The sequence below is a fragment of the Stegostoma tigrinum genome, chromosome 36 (genome assembly GCF_030684315.1).
Source record: "Stegostoma tigrinum isolate sSteTig4 chromosome 36, sSteTig4.hap1, whole genome shotgun sequence".
Classification (NCBI taxonomy): Eukaryota; Metazoa; Chordata; class Chondrichthyes; order Orectolobiformes; family Stegostomatidae; genus Stegostoma; species Stegostoma tigrinum.
In genome coordinates this window covers 1,935,207-1,948,247 of record NC_081389.1, presented here as the reverse complement: position 1 = coordinate 1,948,247, position 13,041 = coordinate 1,935,207, and positions in this window count along the sequence as shown.

The window sequence follows — 13,041 nt, the reverse complement described above, 5'->3', positions numbered from 1 at the left end:
ATGAGCTCATGTCTGATCTGTGACTTACCTCCACGTGGGTTTTTGCCCCACATTCAATAAACATACAGTTAAAAAAGAATCTCTCTGTTTTAAAATTTTCAATAGATTCCACTTTAAGCCTGACAAGTGTGATAACAGGGAAGAAGCTGTTCGGGTATATCTAAGGTTCAAATGCATTCAGTGGGAGAGGGAGGCATAAATTGATCTTTAATCCAAAAATAATCTGTGCACTTGCTTGTTCGACTAGAATTTAGAGGAGACAGAGAAACAGGATTTCGTAACCTGGAGCAGTTTCCCATTGTGGCTGCATTTTTGAAAGACAAGCAGCAGAGGGCACTCTAACTACTGTGTCTCAGGTTTCTCCACTCCCCTTTGTACTGGAGACTTTCACGCACACAGACTTACGCACTTATTCTGACCACTTCAGTGTCATTTTTATCCAGAAAGCATCAAATTCACATGTTGTGGAGCCGTATGTTTGTTGCTGCTTGTAGCTGCTCTTGGTTGTGATGGTATGTCACTCTTGTCCTTCTTGTGTCATCCTGCACAACGACTGTAGCTCTTCTGTTTCTGTTCTCCCAGAGGAAAGAAGTTGTTCTTAAATGAAACCGCGATACTTGCGAACAAATGTACTGGTTATACTAGAGTTGTATTCTGAAGCCTAAAAGACAAGACGTGCCAGTACATGTCATTTGCATATTTCAGAATTTATGTCCTGTAACATTGTCAGCCATCTACACCCCCTCTTTCTACTAGACCTAAATACCGAAAGTGGCATATCCCATATAGTGGGAGAGTCCAGAATCTGTGGAGGATTCAAGCATAGCCATTCAGGTCAAACGTTTAAGGCATTTCTTCACACAAATATTACTGAAAACCTGCAACTCTTCTTCAGAGGTAAAATCATATCTAACTGTGGCCTCAGCAGAAGTGAGATGACAGTGACAGCGCTTGACATGGAGTCCTAGTAAAGCAAGTCAGTGGGAGTAGAGGGAGACAACTCTGTTGGTTGGAGTCATACATGGGCAAAGGAGGGTGGTTGTTGGAGCTCAGTCATCTCCACTTCAGGACACTGCATCAGGAGTTCCTCAGGGTAGTGTCCCAGGCTCAATCATCTTCAGCTACTTCATCAATGACCTTCCCCCCAGTATAAGGTCAGAAGTGGGAATGTTCATGATTGAGCAATGTTCAGCACCATTCAAGATTCCCCAGATATTGAAGTAGTCCATGTTCAATCTGAACAATACCCAGGCTTGGGCTGACAAGTGGCAAATAATATTCATGCTACTCAAGTGCCAGGAGACGTCTATCTTAAACAAAAGAGAATCTAACTAAGCTGAATCTCCCACCACCAACATCTGAGAGTTACCATTACCCAGAAACTGAACTGAGCCATTCTTATAAGTACTGTGGCAACAAGAGCAGGTCAGACGCTAGGACTCCCGAGGGAAGTAACTCATCCCCTGACTCCCCAAAGATCATCCACCAACTACAAGTCACAAGTCAGGAGCGTAATCGAATACTCTGCATTTGCCTGAATCAGTGCAGTATTCAAGAAGCTTGACACCATCCAGAACAAAGCAGTCATTTTGATTGGCACTGTAAGTACTCCCTCCACTATTGACATTCAGTATCATCTACAAAATACACTGCAGTAAGATACATGGAAACACCACCACCTGCAACCTCTCCTCCAAGCCACTCACCATCCTGACTTTGAAATATTGCCATTCTTTCAGTGCTGCGGAGTCAAAGTCTTAGGACCCCAACTCCCACAATGGCATTTGAGTGTGTCTGCAATTTAAGAAGGAGGCTCACCTTCTCCAGGGAAATTAGGGATGGGCAACAAATGCTAGCCCATGAATGCCCACCTGCCAAGAGCAAATCAGAGAAAGACTCCACTTTCATGTCTGCTCCCATAATTATAGTTCAAAAATTAGCCTGGAATATATTCAGTGACCCAACCTCTTTGCTCTGAAGGAGAATTCTGTAGGCTGATGACCCTCTGAGAGAAAAAAAATCCTCCTCGTCTCTATCTTTAATGGGAGATCCCTCAGATTGAAACTGCCTCCCTTAGTTCTAAATTCTCTCATGAGGAGAAACATCCTCCCAGCATTTAGCTGTATAGAAAAGGGTAAAAAAAACCCTAACTCTGGGTTTCATCTGTGTGAAAGGAAGTAGATCATTGTGATGTTGGATCACACAGAATGGAGTGTGGGTATGTAGGGCTTGAAAAGATGCCCTCTCCAAAAATCTCCTTTGTGATGTTCAATTAAGCCTGTTGCTGTTCACGTACAAGAGTGTAGAACTCACATTACTACACTAGTTCTGTCAGAACCTTATATGTTTCAATAAGATGGGTCATTGGTTAAGGAATGGTAGAAAGAGTTGGGGGGGAGGAATGCAGATAAGATAACAGGTCAGGTATATTCAACTGAAATGATGGAACGAACTTAAAGCTGAATGGTCTCCTCCTGTCCCTATGTTGCAGCTCCTGTATACGTGGTCATGAATCCATTTCATTCATTATGAACACAAGCAACAACCTTGCAGTGTTCGGAATCTGTGATTCTATTGGCACACACGCTGTCTGGCGCAGGATTACAGACACGGTTCCAGGGCTGCCAAGCTCTTCCAAGGCGCCCCCTCCAATAAGGCATGCTGCTGGTCTCTTGCTTGGGTTTTGCTGAGCTAATTTTTTTCTGCATATTTCAATAGGCAACAGACCCAAGAAGAGGCTGAGAGGCTGCAGCTGCTGACTGACCTGATGTGATTGAAATGACTTGACCTTCGACCTGGGTCACATTCAAGACAGGCACAAGCTCTCAGCAGCAGCCTCTCCCACTGAGCAGTACTGCGTTAATTCAAATTGGATCAACTAGCTTCAATGTCATTAAAAAAGCATAACCAAAGGAAACTGCATTTGGACTGACTGCCTAGTAAATTGCACTTTGATAAGCTTCTCCCCGGGCCTGTCTTATTGACAGGGAGAATTGATAGGCACAACATTCTCGGGAGCTTGATGAGTTGAACATTTGGTAAAGGCAGCCACTTTTTGAAGGACTTTTATTACATTTTGTATAAAACCCATGTGCAGAGAAGCCTCAAGCACAGTTCAGCTTTTGACCAGAAACACTGGATTTAACTGGCACATTAAAAATCAGACAGCTACTGAACCAGAATCAGACTGACAGATGTTAGATGGGATTGGCCCAATCTTAAACAACATAGCAATGCCCTCGGCACAATTTCAACTCCACTGAAGCAGAAATTGTTAAGCACTGTCCATAGAACTCACTGTGGCTTCTAAAGTCAACCCTTCATGTTTGTGGTCCTGTAATCTGTCAGAAAATCTGTATGTGATGTTTCTCTTTATTTTATAAATTGGAGAATGTTCACAGCACAGAAGGAGGCCTTTCAGCCTGTCAGTTCCATGACAGCTGGGTATCAAGAACCACTCAGATGCAGTATCCCCTGTAATGCTTTCTTATCAAGTGCTTATCTAATTGCTTTCTGAAGGCCTCAGTTAATTCTGCCTCCTGTCATTCACAGGCAACACATTTTGTACTTAGACCTCTCACTGACTTCTCATTCCTCATGCTATCGCTGGTTAGAACATAGAACAGTACAGCACAGTATAGGCCCTTTGGCCCACGATGTTCTGCCAAACGTTTACCCTAATCCTAAGGTTGATCTAACCTCCACCCCTACCTTATACCATAGGCCTATCAAATAGCCACTTAAATGCTCCTAATGAGGCAGATTCCACTACCCTCTCCAGCATGCATTCCACGCTCCGACCACTCACTGAGTAAAGAACCCTAACCCTGTTGCATGTCTTCCCTATATCTACGTCCACTCACTTTACCCCTCGACCCCACCCTTTCTCTGGTCATACTCTTATTCCTCACATACATGTGAAAAGCCTTGGAGTTTTCCTTGATCCTATCTGCCAAGGTTTTCTAATGCCCCCTTATAGCTCTCCTAAGCCCTTTCTTCAGCTCCTTCCTGGATAACTTGTATCCCTCTAGAGCCTTTTCTGATCCTTGTCTCCTAAACTTTATATAAGCGTCCTTCTTCCTCTTAACCAGTCGTTCGACCTCTCTTGAGAACCAAAGCTCCCTCACTTAACACAACTTCCCTGCCTGCTAGGGACAAACATATCAAGCACATGCAGTATGCATTCCTTAAACAAGGTCCACATTTCAATAGTACTCTTCCCTGACAGCATCTGTTTCCATTTTATATTACCCAGGTCTTGCCTAACAGAATTGTAATTACCTTTCCCTCAATTATAAACCTTACCCTGCTGTATGTACCTATCGTTTTCCATGACTATGTAAAAGTCATGATTATTGTAAAAGTAACAGAGTGATGATCGCTACTGCCAAAATGCTCTCCTACCAACAGGTCTAACATTTGGCCCGGTTCATTGCCAAGCACCAAATCCAAAGTGGCCTCTCCTCATGTGGGTCTATCTTCAGATTGTGCCAGAAATCCTTCCTGAACACACGGGACAAACTCCACTCCATATAAACTGTTACAACTAAAAAGTTTCAAATCAGTATTTGGAAAGTTGAAGTCACCCCTGACTACAACCCTGTGACTTCTGCACCTTTCCAGTATCTGCCTCCCAATCCACCCATCGATTTCTCTGCAACTATTAGTGGGTCTGTAAAAAATCCCCAACAAAGTGACAGCTCCTTTCTTGTTCCTGACCTCAACCCAAACTGACTCTGTAGATATATTATTCTTTTTGAACTGCCTTTTAGTAGCTGCTGACTAGCCCTGACTAGCAATGCCACTCCCCCGCCTTTTTCCACCCTCCCTATTTCTTTTAAAGCATCTAAATCACAGAACTTCCAACAACCATTCCTGTCCCTGAGTTACCCAAGTTTCTGTAATGGCCACAACATCGTAGTTCCAAGTCCCCACCCATGCTCTAAGTTCATCCGCCTTATTTCTGATACTTCTAGCTTTGAAGTATACGCATCTCAAACCATCTCTGTGTCCACAATTATACTCCATCAACCGCATTTCTTAATTAACAAACTCACTCTCTGTTGTGCCTGTTGGAAGGCTGAATACCTCATCCTCTGAATTACAAATTTGGTTCCCCACCCCCTGCCAACTTAGTTTAAACCATCCTGTATAGCTCGAGCAAACCTCCCTCCCAGGATATTTGTGCCCTTCCAGGTCAGGTGCAACCCATTCTTACTGTACAGGTCCCACGCTCCCCTGAATGTGTTCTAATTATCCACATAAATGGAAGCCCTCCCTCCTACACCAGCCCTGTATCCACGTGTTTAGCTGCACTCTCTCCCTATTTCTTACCTCATTGTCACATGGTACTGGTTACTACAGAGATATCCAGAGTTGTCCTGTTTGTCCTGGACTTCAGCTTCCAACCTAGCTCCCTGTACTCATTTTTCACATTCTCTGTCCTTTTTCTACCTGTGTCATTGGTACCGATGTGTACCATGACTGCTGGTTGCTCACCCTCCCCCTTAAGGATCACGAAGACCCGATAGGAGACATCACGGACTCTGGCACCCAGGAGGCAACATACCATCCGTTCATCTTGTTCGCGTCCACAGAACCACCTGTCTGTGCCTCTTACTATTGAATCCCCCACTCAATTGCTCACCTATTCTTCCCCTTTCCCTCTGTGCCACAAGGCCAGGCTCTTTACGCTATGGCCTTCCCCGGTAGGTTCTCCCCCCGCCCCACAACAGTATCCAAAATAGTATACTTATTATTGAGGGGAATGGCCACAGGTGATCCCTGCTCTGTCTGCCTATTCCCTTTCCCCTTCCTGACAGTCACCCAGCTATCTCTTCCTACACCTTGGGTGTGACCACTTCCCTATAACTCCTCTCTATCACGCCCTCAGCCTCCCGAATGATCTGGAGTTCATCCAGCTCCAGCTCCAGTTCCCTAACACGGTTTGTGAGTAGTTGGAGTTGGGTGCAGTTCTCGCAGGTGAAGTCAGAGGGGACACCAGCAGTGACCCTTACCTCCCACATCCTGCAATAAAACCTTCCAGTTTCTCCACTGAAAATAAATACTGGTGATCACAGCAGATCAGGGAGCATCCAAGAGAGAGAGCAAGCTAACCTTTTGAGTCTAGATGACTCGTCATCAGAGGTGCAACAGGTACAACTAGTGTGAGGTCTACAACCAAGCTCTACTCCTCCAAGTTAAGTTGCCGAAGGTGTACTGGAGAATAAATTAGCCAATATAACTACATGAGGCAGAGAGAATAATTAAAATGGGATCACGTCATGTTGCACCTCTCTTTCTTTACACCACTTTTTAAACTCAGACCCTTCACCATCTAGAAGGCCAAGCACAGCAGATACATGGGAAACACCACCACCTGCAAGTTCCCCTCCAAGCCACTCACCATCCTGACTTGGAAGTATATCACCATTCCTTCAGCGTCACTGGGTCAAAATCCTAGAACTCACCCACCCCGACATCGTTTTGGGTCTATGTGCAGTCAAGGGACTGCAGCGGTTCAAGAAGGCAGCTCATCACCACTTTCTCAAGGGCAATTAGGAATGATAATCATTTCCAGAGGACGAAGTAGCTGTGAAATACAAGTCATACTTGGAAATGAACATACTGATGCTTCATTTTGAAGTACACAGGAGGAGTGGAAGCAGCAATCATTATTCACAAATCTTACTGGTTTTTCCAGCCAGACTAATCAGTGATGCTAATGTTCAGGATTTAAAGAAAAATTAACGACTATTTTACGCTCCATCCCTATTCTTCTAATTTAGAATTATATATTCAATAACATTTATACTATAGAAGACTTTGAGTTAGAATATTTAAATTCAAGAGACTTGATGGACAAAAGGCCATTTTTCTGTTTTGTGGAATGATTGTCACAGTCCAGGAGCTGGGTTCTCAGTCTATTCTGTAATTTCAGGGTATTTCTGAATGCCAATTTAATTTCCTGGTCAAGAAATGCACAGGGAAGTGTGAGTTAGTAGCTAGTAAAATCCAAATCTCAAACACACAGATTGTGAAGATCAGAGACTTGGCAGATTCCCATTCCCATTCCCAACACACTGGATGAAGAAACCCAGTTTTAATCACAACAAAATTCCTGAAGTTTGAACTGATATGAATCTGTGGAACTCATTGTACAGAAGGCTGTGGAGGCCAAGTCATTGAGTGTCTTTAAGGCAGAGATAGATGAGTTCTACAAGGGCTACAGGGAAAAGGCAGGACAATGAGGTTGAGAAACATATCAACCCTGATCAAATGTTGGAGCAGACTCAGTGGGCCTAATTCTGCTTTTAAATCCCATGGTCCTATGGACAAAGTCTAAGCACAGCATCTGCTGGCTGGAATACCCAAGGTAGTGGATTTGGGGTGACAGTTTAGAAATTTTAGTTTCTAAGGTAAATCAAGAAGGTATTATCATGCTTTTCAGAGTGGCAGTGGATTCAGCAGACTACGTTTTCCAATCATCCATAATAGAATAAAAGTTGCCGTTAGATAACACCTTTCACAATTTCTAGACATTCCAGGCCAATGACATGCTTTTCAAGTATGATCACTGTCACAGTTACATTAATTGCAGCTATTAATTTGCAGACAGTAAGCTCCCATGGATAGCAATATGATAATAAACAGCAAGGCCAAGAACCTGAGCAGAGGATCATCAACATGCTGGCCTCTCCAGACACCTCCCCATTCCAGGATTCCCAATTTTATCCAGGGTTTTCTGAGCCTGGCAACCATGGGAATGAAGAGTGCACAGTCCTTTGGAGAGCTCTTTTGTAGAGTTAGGGAGATACCAGACAACTCCCTTTTCCTCACATTTGCTGTAAATGGTAAGATTCAGTGTCCAGTTTGAACAATAATGAACGGGTGAGTAGTGACTGGATAGGTGAGGTAAGTGGGTAAGTAGGTCAGATGACAAGTAAGATAGGAGATGAGTAGAGTGGAATAAGGATGAGTAGATAGGTGGGTTGGGTCAGGAGGTGTCAATAGTTAATGTCAGGGTTCGTGTTGTGAGGAGAGATAGTCAGGTCAGGGCTGTAGTCAGGAGATTGTGAAGAGGGCAAGGAGTCAGGAAAGGGAATCAGGAGGTCATTGTGAGTATGGGGGAAGCGGAATCAGTTCTGTATTCACCAGGGTGTTAGGCTAGGCTTTTCTCCTGGATAACTATTTTGGTGAGTACATTGGAACTGTCCAAAGTCTTCGCCCCTAATATAGATTTGGAGACTTTTGAGAGAGTCTCAGGGATGCATGGGGGATATTGCCATTAGGAAGTTTGAGCAACCCAGGAAGTTCCCATCGAGGTTGCTTGCCTGTACTTCTGCAGGCTGCCTGATGTGTGCTGTGGTGCAATGGCATCCTTTTGTGGTCATTTGGATGTATGTTTATAAAAGAAAAAAACTGCTTTAGTTCACTGTTGAATCTGCAAGTGCTGCCCACCGTTTAGTTTAGATTGTCCTGCAAATATGTCTGGTCTGTGATGATCCCGCAATCAAAAGATTTGGACAAATATTTCCAAGTCAAATGGTGTGTGGCTTGGAGGGGAACTTGCAGGTGGAGGTGATCCTATGTATTTGCTGCCTTTGTCCTTATCGATGGAAGTGGTCATGGGCTTAGGAGGGGCTGTCTAAGGATTTTGGTGAATTTCTGCAGTGCATTTTCGACCTGGGGAAGGGTCCCTCGTTCTGCAACACTTACTCTGATTTCTCCCCACAGATGCTGCCAGACCAGCTGAGCTTTTCTAGCAATTTCTGATTTTGTTTCTGATTTACAGCATTCACAGTTTTTTTGTGTTTTTAATTGTTTATTCTGATCTTGCTCAAAATTAAAACAGTAAAGGTAGCTCAAAAGGAATTAAGGATAATATTAGATCCAAACAGGAGAGAGATAAACTTGGCAGATAAAAAGCAGCAAGCCTAGGAACACTTTACAGCTCAGCAAAGACGAAAAGTATTTGATAAAAGGATAGAAAATAAGGCATGAGCATGAACTTACAGGCATAACTGACAGTAAAAGATTCTATAAATATGTGTTGATGACTCAAAACTGTACAGGATTGTGAAATGTGAGGAGGATGCTAAGAGGCTTCAGTGGAATTTGGACAAGTTGAGTGTGTGGGCATAATGGTAGATGTACAATATGGATCAATGTGAAGCTATGCACTTTGCCATGTAAAACTGAACACTATTTTAAACAGATATATTGAGAAGTTTGGATGTACAAACAGATCTGGATGTCCTTGTATATCAGTCAATAAAAGGAGATAGCAGGTACCGCCAGCAATAGCTGCATCAGTATCCTCGAAAATCGACGCAGATGTTAGTGTAGCCTTCTTAAGGGAAAACCCACAGTAAGTAATTGGCCTGGATATAGACCCTGGCCTTAAAGTTTTGGCAAAGGTCTGTAGCTCAGGTTGTAGGTGTGGTTGTTGACTTGCTTGCCGAGCTGGCTTGTTTTTGTTCAAATGTTTCATCACCGTGCTGGGTGACATCATCAGTTGAGCCTCCAATGAAGCAATGTTTTTCTACTTCACTTGGAATTTATACTGTCTGGTCCATTATGGTGAGTACTGTCATTTCCAGTTTTGAGTTTATATATGGAGTCCAATTCTATATATTTGTTGTTTGAAGCATGGATGGAGAACCTTGCCTGTACTAATTCCCATGCGTGTCTATGTTTGGCTTGGACTACTATGGTTACTTTGTCTCAGTTAAACTGATGGCCTTCATTGTCTGAGTGTACAGATATTGAGGAGAGTTTGTCATGCTGTTTTGCTGCTTGCTGATGTTCATGTACTCTGATGGTTAGCTTCCTTCCTGTCTGTCCGATGTAATGTTTGTGGCAGTCATTGCATGTATTTTGTAAACCACGTCCATTCTGCATGTAGTGGGAATAGGGTCTTTTATCCTGGTGAGTGTTTGTTGTGGAGTGGCTGTGAGCTTATGGGCCCTCACGATTCCTGGTGGTTTTAGGAGTCTTGTTGTCAGTTTTGATACGTTCTTGATATAGGGCAGTGAGGTTAATGTGTTAATGTCATACTTTGTCCTCCTGTTGTTGCCTGTTATGTAGGCGTCTGTGGATGAAGTTGTGGCGATATCCGTTTAAGGCTTGTATAAGCATTCTTCTTCTTCCAGGCATTATTCTGGAGTGTTGCAGTGTGTCCTGGCCTATTTAAATAGTGTCCTAATGCAGCTTTGTTTGTGGATGTTGGGTGGTTGCTGTGGAAGTTGAGGATTTGATCCGTATGGGTTGCTTTAACGGAAGTTGATTGTTGGTTTGTTCTTCCCTTGTGAATTTAATCCCTGTGAATTCACTGTTGATAAGGTGGTGGGTCTCTTCTAATTTGTTGCATTTTATAATGAGCAACATGCTGTCTACGTACCGGATCCATGGTTTAGGTTCAATGCGAGAGAAGGTGGAGTGTTCTAGCCTTTGCACGACAGCTTCTGTGATGAGTCCTAAGACGGGTGACCCAACTGGTGTACCGTTGATCTGTTTATATATTTGACCATTAAAGATGAAGTGTGTGATGAGGCACAGGTCTAGTAATTTAAGTGTGTTATTCTTGCTGATGGAGTAACTGGTCTGCGTTGCTGTTTCCTCTAGTAATGTAGCCACTATTTCTTTGGCTAGTGGGATGTCAATTGATGTGAATAAAGCTGTCATGTCAAAGAATACCATTATCTCATCGTAGCTGTTTTTTTATGTTCTTGAGGATATTGAGGAAGTCTTGGGTTGAGTGGATAGAATGAGGTGATCGTCTACTAGGTGTTTCAATCTCTGTTGTAGGCCCTTTGTCAGTTTGTGTGAAGGTGTGCCTGGTAGCGAGATAATAGGTCTGAGAGGGGTGTCTGGTTTATGTATTTTAGGCAGTCCATGGAAGCGGGGGATGGGGGTGCAGTTTGTGCCTTCTGGTTTATTCTCATGAAGCCTGTCTTGGTTATTTGCCCTGCATTCATTAGTTACTTCAGTGTCTGTGTGATCCTATTACCTGGCTGCGATGTGGGGTCTATCACCACCTGTTGGTAAGTGGTTGTATCTGCAAACAGTTAGATTAGATTAGACCCCCTACAGTGTGGAAACAGGCCCTTCGGCCCCACAAGTCCACATCGCCCCTTCAAGCATCCCACCCAGAGCCATTCCACGCAATGTCTGTGCTTTTGTAATGTAGTCTGATTTGTTCATAATGATGGTCATACACCCTTTGTCTGCTGGTCAGATTGTGATGTTTTTGTCTCTCCTGAGTTTATCTAGTGTTTTTCTCTCTGCTGTGTTCAAGTTGTCCGTGTTGTTCCTTCTGTGTAGTGTGGGGATTATAGTTTGTCAGATGTCTTGTTGTGTTTCATCCATGAGTTTGTTGTCTTTTAACGTAGCCTCCAAAGCGGCCATGAAGTCTGCCCTGTTTGAATCTTTGTGGTTGTAGATCAGTCCACGTAATGGAACAGCTTTCACTGTTTCTGTGAGTTGCCAGTTAGATAGGTTTCTTATCCACGTGTCCAGTTTGTTGTTGTCCTTGTCGTTGTGGTGGCAGACCTAGCTGTTAACACAGATCCTATGCAGACCAGCTAGTAGGATTATTCACAGACATTTTCAACCCCTTCTTACTGTGATCTGAAGTCCCCATCTCCTTCAAGAAGACCACTATCATCCCAGTGCCAAAGAAAAATCAGCATGCATCAAGTGTCTCTGAAAGACCACTGCCAGCTGGCTCTGACATCCACAATTATGAAATGCTTTAAGTGGTTGGGCATGGCTCACACACCCCTGCAATTCATATACTAAAACAACAGGTCCACAGCAGATGCCATCTCTCTGGCCCCACACCATCTCTGGAATATCTAGACAACAGGGATATCTACATCAGGCTTACTTATTAACTACAGCTCCACCTTCAGCATCATAATTCCAAACAAACTCATTTCTAAGCTATGGGACCTAGGTCTCTGCTCCCCAGTCTGTAACTGAATTCTCAACTTCCCAACCAACAGACCACGGTCAGTAAGGATAGGCCACAGCATCTCCTCCATGATAATCCTCAACACTGGGTACCCTGCAAGGCTGTGTACTCAGCCCCCTACTATACTCCTTATACACACACAACTTTGTGGCCAAATTCCATTTACAAGTTACTGAAAGCATCACCTTTGTAGGTTGGATCTCAAGCAATAACAAGATGGAGTGTAGGAAGGAGATGGAATGCTTGTCAAAATGGTGTAAAGGCAACAATTTCTCCATCAATGTCAGCAAAATGAAGGAGCTGGTCATTGACTTCAGGAAGTGGAGTAGAGAGCATTCCCTTACCTGCATCAATGGTTGAGAGCATCACGTTCTTGGGAGTAACAATCACCTACAATCTGCTGCAGAATACCCACAGTGATGCTACAGTCAAGAAGTCACAGCAATGCCTCTACTACGTCAGGAGGTGAAGGAAATTCAGCATGCCCATAAAGACTTTTACCAATTTTTACAGATGTGAAGAAAGCATTCTGGATGCGTCATAGCGTGGTATGGCAAATGATCTTTCCAAGTCCAAGAAAAACTACAGAGAGTTGTGAACGCAGCCCAGTCCATCACACAAATCAACCTCCCATCCATTGACTTCATCTGTACTTTCCAACTGTATCAGGAAAGCAACCAACATAATCAAAGATCCCTCCCACCCCAGTTGTACTCTCCTCCACCCTCTTTTGTTGGGCAGAAGATGTAAAACATATGAACGGATGCAATAACAACTTCTTCCCTGCTGTTATCAGATTTTTGAATGGGCCTCCTTAAAGTTACTGTTGATCCCTCTGTGCACCTTCTCAGCAGCTGTAACACTGTATCCTGCACACTGTTCTGTTACCCTGATGCACTTGTATAGTAAAGCACATGTACTTGTAAAGCACATAAGACAGTAATTTTCACTGTATCTTGTACACATGACAGTAATAACTAAATAAAATCAATTAGAAAGGTCAATTGTATGCTGGCTCTCATTGCCAGAAGATTTGAGTTCAGAACTAGGAATGTTATTGCAGT